Source organism: Lycorma delicatula, chromosome 1 (genome assembly GCF_047948215.1).
Source record: "Lycorma delicatula isolate Av1 chromosome 1, ASM4794821v1, whole genome shotgun sequence".
Lineage (NCBI taxonomy): Eukaryota > Metazoa > Arthropoda > Insecta > Hemiptera > Fulgoridae > Lycorma > Lycorma delicatula.
Window position 1 is genome coordinate 190040423 of NC_134455.1, and position 15984 is coordinate 190056406.

The 15984-nt window shown below is 31.0% G+C and overlaps 1 protein-coding gene across 1 annotated transcript in view; it reads left to right on the forward strand.

Annotated features, from left to right (window-relative positions):
- Positions 1 to 614: 614 nt before the first annotated feature.
- LOC142326403 (kelch-like protein 17) overlaps positions 615 to 15984 on the forward strand; it is a 284480-nt gene continuing 269110 nt past the window's right edge. Inside the window, exon 1 of the mRNA XM_075368884.1 lies at positions 615 to 746. The gene's annotated coding sequence lies outside the window, so the exon portion shown is untranslated. The remainder of the gene's footprint in view (positions 747 to 15984) is intronic.

Consider the following 15984-nt stretch of genomic DNA (forward strand, 5'->3'; position numbering starts at 1 on the left):
ACTGTATTTACTGCATAATTTTTTTTTAAAAGATATGTGTAACAATCATCATTTAAAAAAAGTAAAATTATATCTTATACAGTAATAAATTCAGTCTAACTTAATTTAAGAAAAAAAAGTAAATTATATCGAATAAAATGGACGAGATGTTTTTTAAAGATTTAATGAGTTATACTAATGCACAATTCAAATTAAAATGACTTGAATTTTATAATAATATCTTTCAGTTTTAATTTATATTAATTATTGCTTGAAAACTCTAAATTTCCCACTGAAATTTGTTTCTGAAGTTTACTTTGCTTTCATTCTTTAATCATTTAGATAAGTTAAATCAATAACTAGGATTGCTTAAATGAAAGATAAAACTTGTAATTTATGCCTAGTATTAGTTATAATTTATTAGTTTATGTTTATTTTAATATCAACATTAGAAAGAGAATGCGTTTCTAATAACCGGTGTTAAAACACACGCCGGGCATTCTGATAAATCGAAATCGACCGTTGTACACCCGGTGTTGTTTGTAAATTAGTAGGGATGACTGTGAAGTGGCGCTTTCTGGCGGCAGTTTGAATCCTGCCTGCAGGCGTTGGCCCAGTGCGTTGCGCTGTGACGATAGCCGATCAGTACGGACCTGTTAAGGTTGGCCGTCGGTGTGACGGTGAGTTGCGCGTTGTTTTGTTTGTGATAAGGTCGGTCGACTGACTGATAAAGTGAATGAACTCTCGACTTACAACAGACGTTACCGGTGAGTTATATTTTTATATGGTAAATATTTACTATAGATTACTGATAAACGGCGAAGTAAGAACGGCTTACCTCTGAAGAAACCCCTACATTTAGCAATCGTTAAAAATATTCCGACAGCTCAATCCGATTTGTACAGATATTAATGGCACTCTCCATAACGTGAACCATGCGTTTTATTGTAATGTAAACAATATACTTTTAAACTGCTTACGCACATAGTATTTAAATTAATATGCATTTTAAAGTTAAGGGCGGTTAAATATAAATATCAAGAAATCTTATATTCACCAGAATTAAATTATTTCCATAAAATTAGCATTGACGCATTAATATGAATAGTATTGAACACATTCATTTTGTAAAACAATAACTCTTATATAAGCTTGAATTTATACATTTTATTATTACGTATTTCTTGGTTACTTGAATTACCAATACTGCAGTTAAATTGCAGACATGCTGCAAGTATTTAAAATATTGCTTATTTGCCCAGAACGTTTATTTTTGTTTACAATTTAATGGTTTTCTCTTCGTTTTTTTCTTTATTGTTTTTTACTCAAATTTTCTCTGGGCTGATGTTAAGGGAGGATATGATAGAGATTATCAGTAGGACGTAGTTTTATCTGGATGAAGCATCAATCGTTAATAACTTTTTCTTACAAGAGAGAAGAACCTAGCCTAAGACCACCGCTTTATTGTTGCCTAGGCCTTGTGTAACACCTAATAGTTAGGACAAAGCAAGTCACTCTTACTATGGTAGCCGTACACAAGCATGTATTCTCGTGGCAATAGCATACAAACAACGTAAGAATGTTGTTTTATTGAGCGTATACTGTTTAAATTAATTTGCGTAATTCTAATGAAGATAACTCTTGTATGAAAAGTCGGAATCTTCCGGTTATGCCAAATAACGGATGTTAATTGTTTTAACAAAAACAAATAACATTAGCAGTAATAAGCGATTTTATTTTTTCTGTAGAAAAATATTTTAGGTAGGTTTAGTTTGCTTAAATAACTTTATGGTTTGATATGTTGAGCTAATTTGATAAAAAAAGTGTCTGCAAAAATATAAAAGATTCATCCTTTCGTAACAGTCTGATTGTTAATTAGTTGAATATTACTTATTACACTGCAAATATATTTTTTAATGGATTAAAATATGATGCTGTTTTTGATTGTGAAATGAAATTTAATAGCAAATAGAGATGTATGCCTTCTACTTCTGGAAAAGTTTTGAAAACACAAATTTCTACCAATTAAAAAAAACAGCTGATTCATCTGTTTACAATTATTTTTACTTTTCCAGTTGCAGTAATAAAGGTAAAAATACACATACTGTACCGAGTCAATATTTTGAGAATACTGTTTTTTTTTTTTTCATTTCTCGACAGTTTAAAGACCTTCGAAGTCCAAAGATTTTAATAACCAGAACGCAATTGTGTTTACGCACTTGTTCTTTGGCGTCTGTTTTCCTCAATACCTCAGAAAGAGATTGATGTAAGTTGTAAAATTTCATATGCTGACTCGTGTAAAGTATTGATGTGGATAAACTTTTATGAAAACCTTGCAACGGAGTGGTTCAGTTCTCCTTTAACTAACATGATTACGACTATTTGTTAAATTATCTATTGCGGTTGGATGAGATATTTATTTATTTAGCTTTTTTTTTCTTTTGAGTGATTTTTAGCATAACAAATAATAGTTTAATTACTTTTTTATTTGATGATAAAAATAATGTGTTTCTTAATCCTATTGGTAATATTATTTTTATCCGAATTAATTGGTTAATTTTAAAACCAGATTATTGTTAAATACTTTATTTTTAATATTGTCCGAACGAAGCGAGGTGCTGCTTTAACACAATTTTCTGGCACTTCATGTATTTGTTTGTAAATTTGTGATTCTCAAAACAAGTTTCCCGATTTTTACGAAATTTTCTAGTAAGGCTCCTATGAAAGCGGAACAAACTTGTATAAACCAATTTTTTGTAAGACTTTTCATTTTAAGATGGCGGTTGCTGTTTTTAACAAAAGTTGGTTGATAGGAAGTTTCTAAAGCCAAGCCACCAATTTGAGCCTCCCTTCCGTTCCTGTTGCGACCTACTTCTCGTGTCGCCTTCTGCGGCTACGCGTTATTAAATTAATTTTTATATTTTACTCCATCTCTGATCGTGTTGTTTGTCTGAGGCACCTTTTTCCCACCAACAGCATCACTACTTCCTCAATTCACTATTACGCATTTAATTTTAATTATTTTTGGACAATTTTATTTTTTAAAGTTTACCTTACGGACACCTTATTTAAAATAAAATAATAAATAAACACAAAAAAACTGGTAGCATACACCTCAGTGGAAGTATCTTCTCGACAGCCTTCAATCGGTGATACTTCCAGGTGTATCTATTTGGAAGGAGTCGTTACGATATTGTTAGTGCAACAAAATTATTTTTGGCATCGGTTAAACATTCCACGATCAAATACGATTGGCAATTACGTTTTTTACGTTATTTTCATTTTGTTTTCGATTTATTTTTTTTTTAGATAGCTCTCAATCGTTAAATTAAATGCAAAATGAGCGTAATTGCTTTCTCAAAAGAAAAAAACTGAAAATTCTAGATAATCATTTAATATAGTTTGTTGTATAATTTATAAACAAAATGCAAAACTTGACAATACATGAATTTTCTTTCCTTTTTTTTAAAGAAGAGGTTTTTTGTTTGTTTCATGGGCTTAAGGTACTCGTAAATCATTTAAAGTCATAATATATGGACCGATTAAAAAAACATTGTAATTTTTATAGGAGGTTGATATTTAGATGTGTGCAAATTATATATATAAATTCCCGTTTAAAAAATAGGCCTTTAAGGGATTATTTTCGCCAATTTATGATCGCTAGTCTCCTTTTTTAAAAGCCAAAAGTTATTTATTCATATTACGTCTAAAAAAAATTAAACTAAATTAAATATTATAAGTGTAACAACTCTTTAAACAAAAACAAAATTTTCTCAGCTAAAGCAACTTAACAATAAAAAAAATGTTCTGAAAATAAATATATATTTATTTTTTTAAGTTTTATATTTATTTTTTTTTTTAAATATTAATATTTAAAATATAAAATATTAATATATAAATAATATTAATTTTTTATTTAACATATATTTATTAATATATTGGGTATATTAAGTGTTAATATTTAATAAGCCCGAATAACGTAAGTTCCCTTAACAAAAAAACTGTATTCTACTCGTAATGAAGTCCTTTCATCTCAGAAGGATAATTTAAGGACTTATTAAATTGATAATGTTTAAAGCATTCAGATCCAGTTTAAATAAGCCTCATTGCCCTTCCAAAATGATATATTAAAGAATTAATCAAAATGTGAATTAAAGAGTTAATCAAAATATGAATGAAAGTTTTTACATGTACTGTGCCAAATAGAACAATATTTCTTGAAGAAGGGATGAGTTTGAAGTGCCTATAACTGTTGGCAAGTTTAATTTTGGGAATACAGAGAACATTTCGTAAAGAAGACTACCCTCATACCAAGTAAGAGAAGTGTTGTTTAGAAAAAAACTAACGGTTGAAAGAAAAAATAAAGGATGCTGTTGTTTAAATCATAAAGGTTTCAAAAAACGAAAACGAAAATACTGGCCAGGAAATATACAAGAGAGCGATTGAAAATTGAGAAAAGACTGCGATGTACAGTGGTGGACAATAATGAAAACCCTTCTAACGAAAAATGAATACTTGGTTTTTAAGTTTTCCAACAAAAAAAATTATGGTTTATAAATCCAAATATTAAGAAACTTGCCTTCTACTCAAAATATATTTTTTCACTGATTTGGTTGTGTTTGGATTTTTGTTCTTTAGTGAAAAAAAATCTATGTCAAATCGGGGAAATATTGTTAGTTCACTTTTAATTTTATAAGACGGGTATCCGATATATAAAATTTTAGGAAAAATTTGCGCGCGATTGATAAAATAAATAGGAATAATTAGAAAATATGTACTTTTTTCTTATTTAAAAAAATTAGAAAAGACAAAAAATTATTTTCTCAGGTTGCGCTATAAACTCAGTTGTTTGTAGTTAATTTTTTTTTTAAATGTGGTGTCATACGTTCACAATAAAATTACAAAGGTTTTACATACAAAGTCAAATTTAGTCTGGTAAAGTATAAGCCAGACAAACGAAAAAGTACAGATAAAAAAAAATATATATATATTTATATATACTGTAGGCAAAAATTGGAACGAGCTTGTGAAATTACGCAAAACCGTTACCACAAACGTATATCCTACAAAGCCAAAATCAGACATTACAAGACAGTCATCAAACCGGAGTGGTTATATGCATCGGAATGCCTAACACTCGACAAGAAAGGAGAAATAGAAGAAATTGAGAAAAGAGAAAAGGCATCTGGAATATACGTACGAACAAGAGTCTCTACAAACACACAAGAGACCTTCACACTCACCATGCGGAAGAGGTGTGCAAAATTCTACGGTTACCTCAAAAGAAAGGACAACGACAGTGACCAAAAGGATCATAAAACACCTTACACAGATGAAAGCAACGACCAACTGGATTAAAGTAACGCTGCAGGACCTGGAGAAAATGAAGATTACAAAAGACATCGTATAAGATATAGATAAATTAAGGAAAATAATCGACGGATTTAAAAACTTCATATACAAAGATCACAAACAAAGGAGAGCCAAGAAGTGGGCTGACGAACAGAACAGGAATCATAGTGAAAAGATAAAAAAGATCTGGGAGCCAAAGATGAACAAGCTGAACATCAAGCAAGGAATTCCCGCGGTCCAAACAAGACCAAAGTGAATATGAATAAATGATTAAACATACATATATATAAATAAATAACTTGATTCACCAAGTACAGAATAAAGTTAAATTAGGTAGGATGACACTTACCTTTTATCATTATATATACACAACAGTACTTTCACAATATTCTCGCATCTTCAGTTGGTACAATCTTTTAATTGCTCACGTAAAATTACATATTATAAATACACAACATTAACAAAATAAAATCTTGACAAAATAAAACAAAATTTGTTAAAATTTTCAATATAAACTTTAAATTCAATTCAAATCAAAATGGAATTGAAATTAAAAATCTTTTTTTCCTTTTAAATTTAAGATCTAAAATCAAAATTAAAGTTATAAGTTAAAACTTCCATGTATAAAAATATGTTGTCAAATAATAAAAATATTAATTTAAAGATAAATATGTTAAAAAAGAATGAATATGTGTGTGTGGTTTGGCTAGTCAATATTATATTATTAAAGTAATATAAGTAACAGATAGTAATATAATATTGGCTAACCAAACCACTTGCACATATTTATTCGTTTTTAACATATTTATCTTTTAATTAATATTTTTATTTATGACGACATATTTTTACAAATGGAATTTTTAACTTTTAACTTTAATTTTGATTTTAGATCTTGAATTTAAAAGAAAAACAAAGTTTTTTAATTTTAATTCCATTGTGAATTGATTTTAAAGTTTATATCGAACGTTTTAACAAATTTTATTTTATTGTATTTATTAAGAGATTTTATTTCGTTAATGTTGTGTATTTATAATATGTAATTTTACGGGAGCAATTAAAAGATTTACCAACTGAAGATGAGAGAAAATCATGAAGGTACTCTTGCGTACATACATAATGATAAAGGTAAGTGTCATCCTACCTAATTTAATTTTATTCTGTACTTGGTGGATCAAGTTATTTATTTATATTTGTATAATATAGTACAGAGGAATATGAGTTTTAAAACTGACTTTAAAAAAATGATGTGTATATATATATATATATAATATTAATAAATAGCAACAAACCGTAATTGTATCTCTATCTCTCTCTCTCTCTCTCTCTCTCTCTATATATATATATATATATATATATATATATAAATAATATATTTATATTTTGTTTTCACTTAATTTGGTGTGAATACTTTAAAAATACAAATTTAAGAATAACTGATTAGTATTTAAAATTTTTAGTACGGTTTAAGTCAGTTTTTTTTTTATTATCTTGTTTCAGTTTTTAATATAATTTTTAAAAGTGATAGTCCTATTAAAAATCCTGTCTATTTGAAAAATCGTTCCCAATAACTTTGGGCGAGAAACCTGATTTGATAAAAGTAATACAGAAAAGACATAAAAGCCTCAGTTAAAACTGTTCGAAATATGGAAATAGTATTGCATTTATTCTAAATTTTTTCATCTATTTTCTTAATTTTCAAGTGGAAAAGCATTGAATATTAAAGTAACATAAATATATCATTATACTGTCACAACCCAATATTACGAAATTATGAAGAAAAAAGTACTTTCAAATTGTCACCAAGAGAACAATACTGCGGTTAAAATGTTTTTGCTAAGCCATTTGGATAAAACTTAACAGCGGAACCACGTGAAGAAAGTGTCAAAAAAATACGTACGGTTTGAATTCAGAATATTTTCCATTGTCGGTTAAAAGTTGAAAAAAATTTATTCTAAGTAAATATATTTCTTTTTAAAAACTTAACATTAAAACTTAACATTAACTTAAAATTAATTTTCTTTTTTCTTGATTTATAAATCAGATTGTTCGCCTCAATCCTGTGATTGAGCCTGAGTGTGGCCTTGTAATATTTTTATTTTAAAAAATTGTAGAAAGTCCCACTATTGAAATAATACGTATTATTATCTCATTTTAATAACAAATATTTTATCTATTTTTTAAAATTACTTTTAAAATAAAATTATTTCTATTAAATTAAAATTATTATTCAAATTTATGCGTTGGATTTAATCGTGGTGAATCTCCGTTAATTTTAACAATGCCTTAATTTTTAATGATTAATTCATCAGAAGACGCGGGAAGGAATTGTTGATCAGTATTACTTTTATTTGTTTGACGTAAACTAAACTATCAAATAATCGTAAAATTTTCAAAAGTGTAATCTCTAAACATTGTAAATATTTGAAACTGTTTTTAATGAGTGCAGGATCTATAGAAAATTACGCTCCCCGGGGGTAAAAAGCGGATCCGTTTTCTACGGAACCCTTCTAGCGTATATTCTGTTTTAAATGCTTTAAATATCTCGTGTATTTATCAGCTGCACAAGTCTTTTTTTCTTTTTTTTTAGATATTTTTATAACTCTTTGCTGTTACTGTGTTTGTTTACTGACACGTATGTTTACTAATTATACGCTATTTTTGTACGTATATGTCAACTGAATGTGATAAAAGATGAGGTTCGCAAACAACATTAAAAATATTTATACTAATTTATTTTTCATTCGTGCCATTTGAAAGGTTATTTTCGTAAGTGTTATTCGTACTACTGCATCAGTTTCATTTAATACTTTTCTAAATGATTAAATCAGCTACGGTTATCTTGTTTTTTTTTATGTCTTTGAATCGCTGATTTATAATTATTACTGCCAAAACGACTGACTAATTCTTATCTGATACGTTTCAATGCGTGTCGGATATAAAATCTGGATGGTTTTGAATCGAAGCATAATTCTAATAGCGTTCAAACTATTGAAGAAATAAGTACTTAATCATGCCTTACAAAACTTTTTGCTGATAATATGTGATGGATATGATTATTATTTTCTACTCAGAAAATGTTTTCCGGCTACTTGTATTCTAAAATTAAGTCACCGAGATAGTTTTTTCTTTAAAACGTTCTTTTACAAGTTTTTAGTAAACAGTACTTCCTTACCTAGTAAAAAGATAAAAACTGATTAAAATGGTCAATAAATGTAATCTCACGTGCTATAAAAAAAAAAAAAAAAAAAATGTAATCGATCATCTACCCGGGTTATTTTAATTAATAAACGTGAATTAAATAACTTCAAAGAAAATGCTTATAAACAAGAGATAAATATTAACATTTTAAAAACATGACTGCCAAAAAAAAAAATTACCTTTAATATAGGATAATTATAGTGTGCGGGTGACAATCGGTTCAGCCGTTAAGCTGCTACGGTGGAACAAACATACATACATACATACATACACACATACACAATAAATACTTCTTGGCCAGTCATGTAAAAAGTGAAAGAAAAGAAAAAGTCCCAAAAAAATAAGTAAGATCTATCTCTATAAAAAAATATAACAGAACTATTTTTATGTAAGCACGACTCTTTACTCTATGAGAAAGAGGCTTATAATTCATTTGTTTATTTATTCATCAGCAGTAACAGGTTAATGCTTAGTAACAGTTACTGTGTTGGATTATAAATAATATTTTTAAGAGGATGAAAAATGACATGCCTACTGGAAAACAGAGAACTTTGGGATGAAAAGCAGAGAGATGCTACTATGCCAGTAGATAAGCATATATCATTAGTTTATTAATACTTATTACATGTAAAGAACTTCCCATCATTTTATTTAAACTAAAATACTTTCTTTTATAAAGCCCCATAACTCTGTTGAAAATCTTTAATTTTTTTATTAAAAAAATTAATTCAAAAGTTTATCTAAAAACCTGAACTTTTATCACTTTTATTTAATATATACAAATAATAATATGTGTAGTAATGGCACTACCCCATTATCCATAATCTAATAATTAGCCTCTTCTAAGTAATGTTTTTCTTTTGTACAGATTTAATTTCTTTATTATCTTTACTTATTTGTTACTGTTACTTTAAATACTAGTATTGTATAAGTAGTAAATAATACTAGTAAATACTAGTATACTATAATTACTCTGGCCACAATAAGGAAAATAAACAATCACTTTCAGTGTAGAAATAACATAATAATTAATAAAAACGATTAAACATAGCTACTCTACATTCAAAATTTCAAGGAGCAATAATTAAACAAGATATAAATACTGAAAATTAAAAAACACGACTGCCGAAAAAAAACATTCCTGACAAATAATTTCCCTTTAATATATAATTGATGAGCGTACGGATAATAATTTTGTACATATATATACTTTTCTAAATTTTTAAATCTATTTAAACATTATATATATATATATATACATATTTATATAGCCTATGACATACATCTAAATCGATTCAGCCGTTGAGCTGCTACGATGAAATAAACATACGTACATACATACACCCTAAATACAAAACACTTATTTTTGGGTAGTATTGTAAAAAATAAAAGAAAGGGATTATTAGTTAATATTTAGGAATAAGATTTTGGCACAAAGCGGAGCAATGGCGGTGCGCCGGGTGGCAGCACACAGCTCCCTCGAGTCTCTCCGCTGGAAGCAGTACGTTGTCAATTAATTTATAGATTATTTAATTTAATTTCTAAGTGTAGTTTTTTTATTTATTTATTTTATTAGTAAAAAGGAATTATTGGTTAATATTTAGAACTAAAAAGAATATGCCTACATTTTTTTGTTCTACAACCAGTATATTTGCAAACCTGCCCCTTAAGTGGAACTATAAGTAAATTAGTTTTATAAAAACGTAAGATAAGGCGTTCTTAAAGAACTCCAATTATAATTCATAGCAATAGTTGAACTCCAATATTATAATTCATAGTATTGCTATTACAATAGCAATAGTAAGCAGTAATCTTAAAAGTTCATTAGAAAAAATATTACTTCATAGTCCATAAAAACAGAATATAATAAATAAAAAAAACCAATAAACATATAGTCAAACAAAAAAAAAAAAAATGAAATAAAGTAAACAAGAATATCACTAGATTTAGCGTTGTCATTAATCAAACTGTCATTCAGTAGCCCCAAGTCAAGCACATGAAGACGTTTCAACCTTCGGACGTCCTTGCTGTTATCAAGCAGATTGATTGCTAAGTTGTTAATGTAATTTTCGAGTCGTTGGTATTTAACACTGCGCTGTCTCACAACTTCACAAACCATCGAAAGCTCCAGATATTCACGAATTTCATCATTCCGCGTGAACCATAGTGCCTCTGCAGTTTCTCTTGTTACTTTGTTCTGAAAGCGTTGTATGATATTTATGTTACTATTACTTGTTGTTCCCGACAACTCTACGCCATAAACTCAGATTGGTCGTAGGATAACTTTGTAAATCAGAACTTTGTTGGAAAACGTGAAGTGTGAGTTTTTCCGTAGCACCCAATGCAGTTCCCTATACTTCGCATTCAGTTGTTTTCTTTTCATCCTCACGTGACCTAGGTACCGCACACTTTGTTTGTGAGATCAAGACACCACCATCCATGTACACACTGGGACAGTCACTCTTTCGCATGGCGAATGTGACATGCCTTGATTTATTCTGATTAATCTTCCATTTTTTTGCCCTGGTCAGACAAGGTTAATGCCGTTTGCAGCTCCCGCGAGATTAGGTTAGGGTCTTCGTTAACAGCAAGGATAGCAGTGTCATCGGCAAATGTGGTGACGATGCAATCTTCCAGCGCTGGAAGATCCGCTGTGAATATGGAATATAATACAGGACCTAGCACAGAGCCCTGAGGCACACCCGACCTAATGTCAAAGAATTTCCATAACTCATCATCACATCTTATCTCAGAGAAACGTCTCTCAAGATAATTCCGTAAGATAAGGGGTTGAGGGAGTTTTAATTTTAATTTATAGAGCAAGCCAAGCAACCGTACGTTATAAACGACCTGTTGGATGTCTAAGAATGCCGCCGAGCAGAATTTTCTTTTCTCCAGACATCCACTGATGATCTCGACGACTCTATGGGATTGTTCGATGGTGGAGTGGCCGTACCTGAACCCAAACTGGTGGTCCGAAATTACCCCATCACCCTCTAAAACTGACCTAAGCCTGCGAAGTAACAGCTTTTCAAATAATTTAGATGTGACCGGTAAGAGGCTAATTGGCCTGTAAGAATAAACCTCCTGCGCAGACTTCTCTGATTTCAAAATCATTACCACCTATGATACCTTTTATTCCGCTGAAAAGTAAGAGGTACGCAGGACAGCGTTAAAGATATCCTTAATGTACGTGATGCCTTTAAGGGGTAGCTTGACTAGCATTTTGTGCGTCACTAAGTCATAACCTAGGGCTTTCTTTAGTCGGTTCCTTAGTTGATTAATTTCAGTAACTCCCTTATTGAGAGAGATCGGTCTAATCGGAAAGCTGACTGGCATTAGGCTTTCTAAGAAATCTGTTATATCCTCATCACTAGGACCCCTCTTCATCGTGAGGTTGGAATGTTTCGCCTAAATGTAAAGCAAATAGATCTGCTTTCTCTTTGTTACCAGTACTCACTCATAATCCAGTACGTCCCTGTAGTGGAGGAAGCGTAGTTGTAGACCGTTGTAGCCCCTTAGTAGCCTTCATAAGGTGCATCCGTCTCTATTCAGGTTAGAACGATTTCCGATGTATTCCTTGATTTTTCGTCTCTGATAATCTTCAACAACCTCCTCAGTCCCGCGCAGCCATATTAAGAAATGTTCTGTCTTCTGGTCTCTTGAATTTCGTCTGAGACGCCGTTTTGAGCCAATTAGATCAACCACTTCTCTCGGATAGGTATTGTCTGTGGTCTAATGTACATCTTCAGAGCTAGATCGCCGTGCAACTTCCTGCATAACCGACATTAGAAAGTATGTTGCATTGTCAATATCCGCAGGGGTGTCGAGCAAAAATGGGTCAATCAGTCAATCAGTGATAAGAGACCCAATCTGTTTCGTATGCAGTATAAGTCTCATTTTCTTCCTCAACACCGTGGTACTCACAGTAAATAAAATGGACGAGTGGTCCGATATCGAATCATAGCTGTTTTCTATTAGTGTATGTAGATGATATACCCTGAAGTGATAAAAAAGTCATGCAAATGTGAAGGTCGGGGATCTTCGTCAGGTCCGTAGGCCAGTATGTCGGCTGGAATCTCGAAACTACGTCCAGGCTTAGATTTTGAACACACCTCATTAACATCCTTCCTTTCCTGGTTGTCAACCGCAAACCCCACAACGGGTATTTCGCGTTCCAGTCCCCTCAAGCAATAAACCTAGAACCTTATGTTGCAATGTATTCGGAGAACACAACTCGTTAGTTATAGTACGACGCGGACAGTACACCACGGACAGTCTTATAGGTCCCAACTAGTCTGTAACTTCAACCATGGTTGCTTGAATCTGGTTAGTTCAGAAACCTGGAAGTTGGTAATGCCTCAGAGAATTCCTAATCAATATCGCAGTTTTCCCATGGGCTGGCCCGTCTGGGTGATTTGTTACATACACTGAAAAACCTTGAAATCTAAGGTAATTCCGGTCTGTAAAGTGCATCTGTGATACTAGTATTACGTCTAGAGAATTGATAATTGCCATAATTTCTAATTCTTCCCGCCTAGAAAGTAGGCGTTGATGTTCCATGTAACGATCCGAAGAAATTTTGTCATTAGCAGATTTTTGAGAGTACCTGAGGTAAGCAAGCTTATTAGACTTCCAATCTGTTGAACTAGAAAATCTATATTTCAAGAAAGCCTGTCTAACCTGTCTACATTATTCTCAGAATTACAGCCAGCTGCCGCAGCATACGTTCGTTGGAGAGACTCAGGCTTTGCGCCGACGGCCCCAGGTCACTTCCCATCATGGGGAAATTTTTATCATCAAACGTGAGGCCAGTCGCCCTACGGCTAGCGGATTCGACTCTCGAAGCAAGTTGTGAATTCCGATTCGTCTTTTACCTTCCTTTCCTCTCTAATATTTCTTTGTACATTCTGCAGCCCCGATAGTTTGCCCGATGATCGGATTAGCATATAACACAGATTGCAGGAGTACTCCTATCCTTCCTGGAGCAGTTAGCTGTCCGGTGGCCTTCCCTACATTTTACACAGCGGAAGAGCCTCATGAAATCGTTTTTGGTGTGCCCGTACTGTTGGCACCTCGTGCACTGCACGAGGCCTATTGGTTTCCGCGGTGTTTCGAAGGACACGCTGCAATTCGCAATGTATTTTAACTCAATTGTAGTTTTATTTTTCTGCAGTTATGGTTCACGAAAAAAGTCGATGTATGATCGAACATACCGCCCGTCAAAAAATCATAAGATTTTTTCTTAAATGTTTAAAAACATTAAATATCAACACTAATATTAATTATAATATAAATTAATAAATTTTACTGCCATAATTCATTCATTCAATATCGTAATAGATCTTAAAACACAACTATTTCGATACAAATAAATTGATACTGAAAATATTGTTGATTATCCGTTTATAATCGTATATAGGATTTTTTTGGCCTAGTAGTTACATTTAAACTTACATCTAAATCGGTTCGGCCGTTGAGCTGCTACGGAGGAAAAATATACAAACATACGTTCACACATATACTCGTACATACACCCTAAACACATTACACTCCTTTTTGGGCAGTCTGTAAGAAGTAAGACAAAGAGTAATTTTTAAGAAATTTTTAAAGGCTAAATTTTAAAGAAGTCTACGAGTATAATGCGATTAAAATAACATTACTGAACTGTTAAAGCAGTAAAAAAATAGGCTTTAAAAATATCAATATTTGCTGTTAAATAATCTCAATTATTTCCTTTAATTATTTGCATAATGACTTGTTCTTTTCGTTATCTTAAAATGTTTTTTTTTTTTTTAAAGATTCGGAACAGCTGTTTACAGAGTCCAGTGGATGAACAGTAGTGATCTAGGACAGCCTTTTCAGATTCACACAATACCGTAGTGAATAACTAAAGATTGTTTTAAGATTTTTATTCTTCGTTATCCCAAAATCTTTATGCGGTTTATTCTGTTGTAACATTTGTTTTACATAAGATTGTTTTTTTAATGTTAATGTCTTGCAGATTTTTTTTGTAAATAATTTATCATTTATGATGACTGTATTTTAATTACATTACAATTTATTGTGCAGTTTTTAAGAAAAAAATCACATGAAAAAGTTATATAATCGATGCGTAATCACTTTTCACGATGACATCAACGAAGTTAATGTAAGTACTGCGCAGCTTAATCGAAGTACAGTCCATCCCAACGTATTTGTGAATGAGGCCGTAAAAAGTCGTTATGTTTGATAACTAGCTTATTTTTGTAATAAATTTCTGACGTATTAAGTTGACATTATTTAATTTGACATTTCCTTCTTACTTTCAATGAAATAAACACTACTGAAAAAAGTTGTTTTTTGCTGCCGTAAATTATTTACACTTGCGATAAGTTTTCCCGAGTTATTTTATTTATTTGAATGTGTGTATTTTAAGGCGTTTGTCCCTTTCGGTGCTCAGGTGTCTGAATTCTGTGTAACTAAGGGAACAGCTACGATTAAACAATTTCCTAAAATTTAATTCAACACAGTTGTGTATCTTACTGAAGTGTTCGTAAAGGAGAATCGTATACTGTTAAATTATTTCATTATTATTTTATTTTTAATAGCAGCTTTAACGATTCTCTTTAAATAAAAGATTATTCCACCACCCTTAAAAAGTGATGTCCGCTTGCGTGACCGTTCAACCTGACCGTAGTTCCACCCTCTGGTTATTCACATCGTTATAACTAATTTAAGGTCAGTGGTTGCTCGCCTTATCTACTAAAATTTGTAGTATGTAAAAATGATACTCCGCCAGTCTGTTTATTATGGTATAATCATTCTTGAATGGCTTATGCGTTTTTAAATGATATCAAAAAATTAATCTGATCTAGACTGTAATACAAACTTGTAATATTTGAATAAATTGGTGTTAAGACATAGCTCATATGTACAGTACATGAGAAAAAATTCCAAGACCAGCATTTCATTATAATTTTAATAGCAGGCTACATGATTGGTCATGGGAATATAATCAGCTCTGCTATTAAATTACGCTATGGTAGGGTGAAAGTATTTAAATATAATAAAAATACCCATCTTTGAAAACTCAATCGGATCGTTGCTTTTTAAATGTAAATTTATGTTATTAATGTTTTTTTTTTTTACTTTTATTAATACATTTTTCTTTAATGCCCTCCTGATCTGAAAATTGCATACATCACTGTTGACTAAACAAGACAAAGTTTCTAGTCAGATCATTCAATTCCATTTTTGTCGTAAAATATACCATACATGAGAGGGTTCTTTTCGATTCTAAAAACACTTATTTATTAGAAAGTTTTGGAGGTATAAATCCGTTATCAATTTTTCATTTATTCAATAAAATAGTTTTATCGAATGTACATTTTTTCGGTTTTATTTATATACACTCATGTATACCGAATGTTCACCAAGTTCTCCCGGGACTTTCATAACCTATTCTACTCGCGA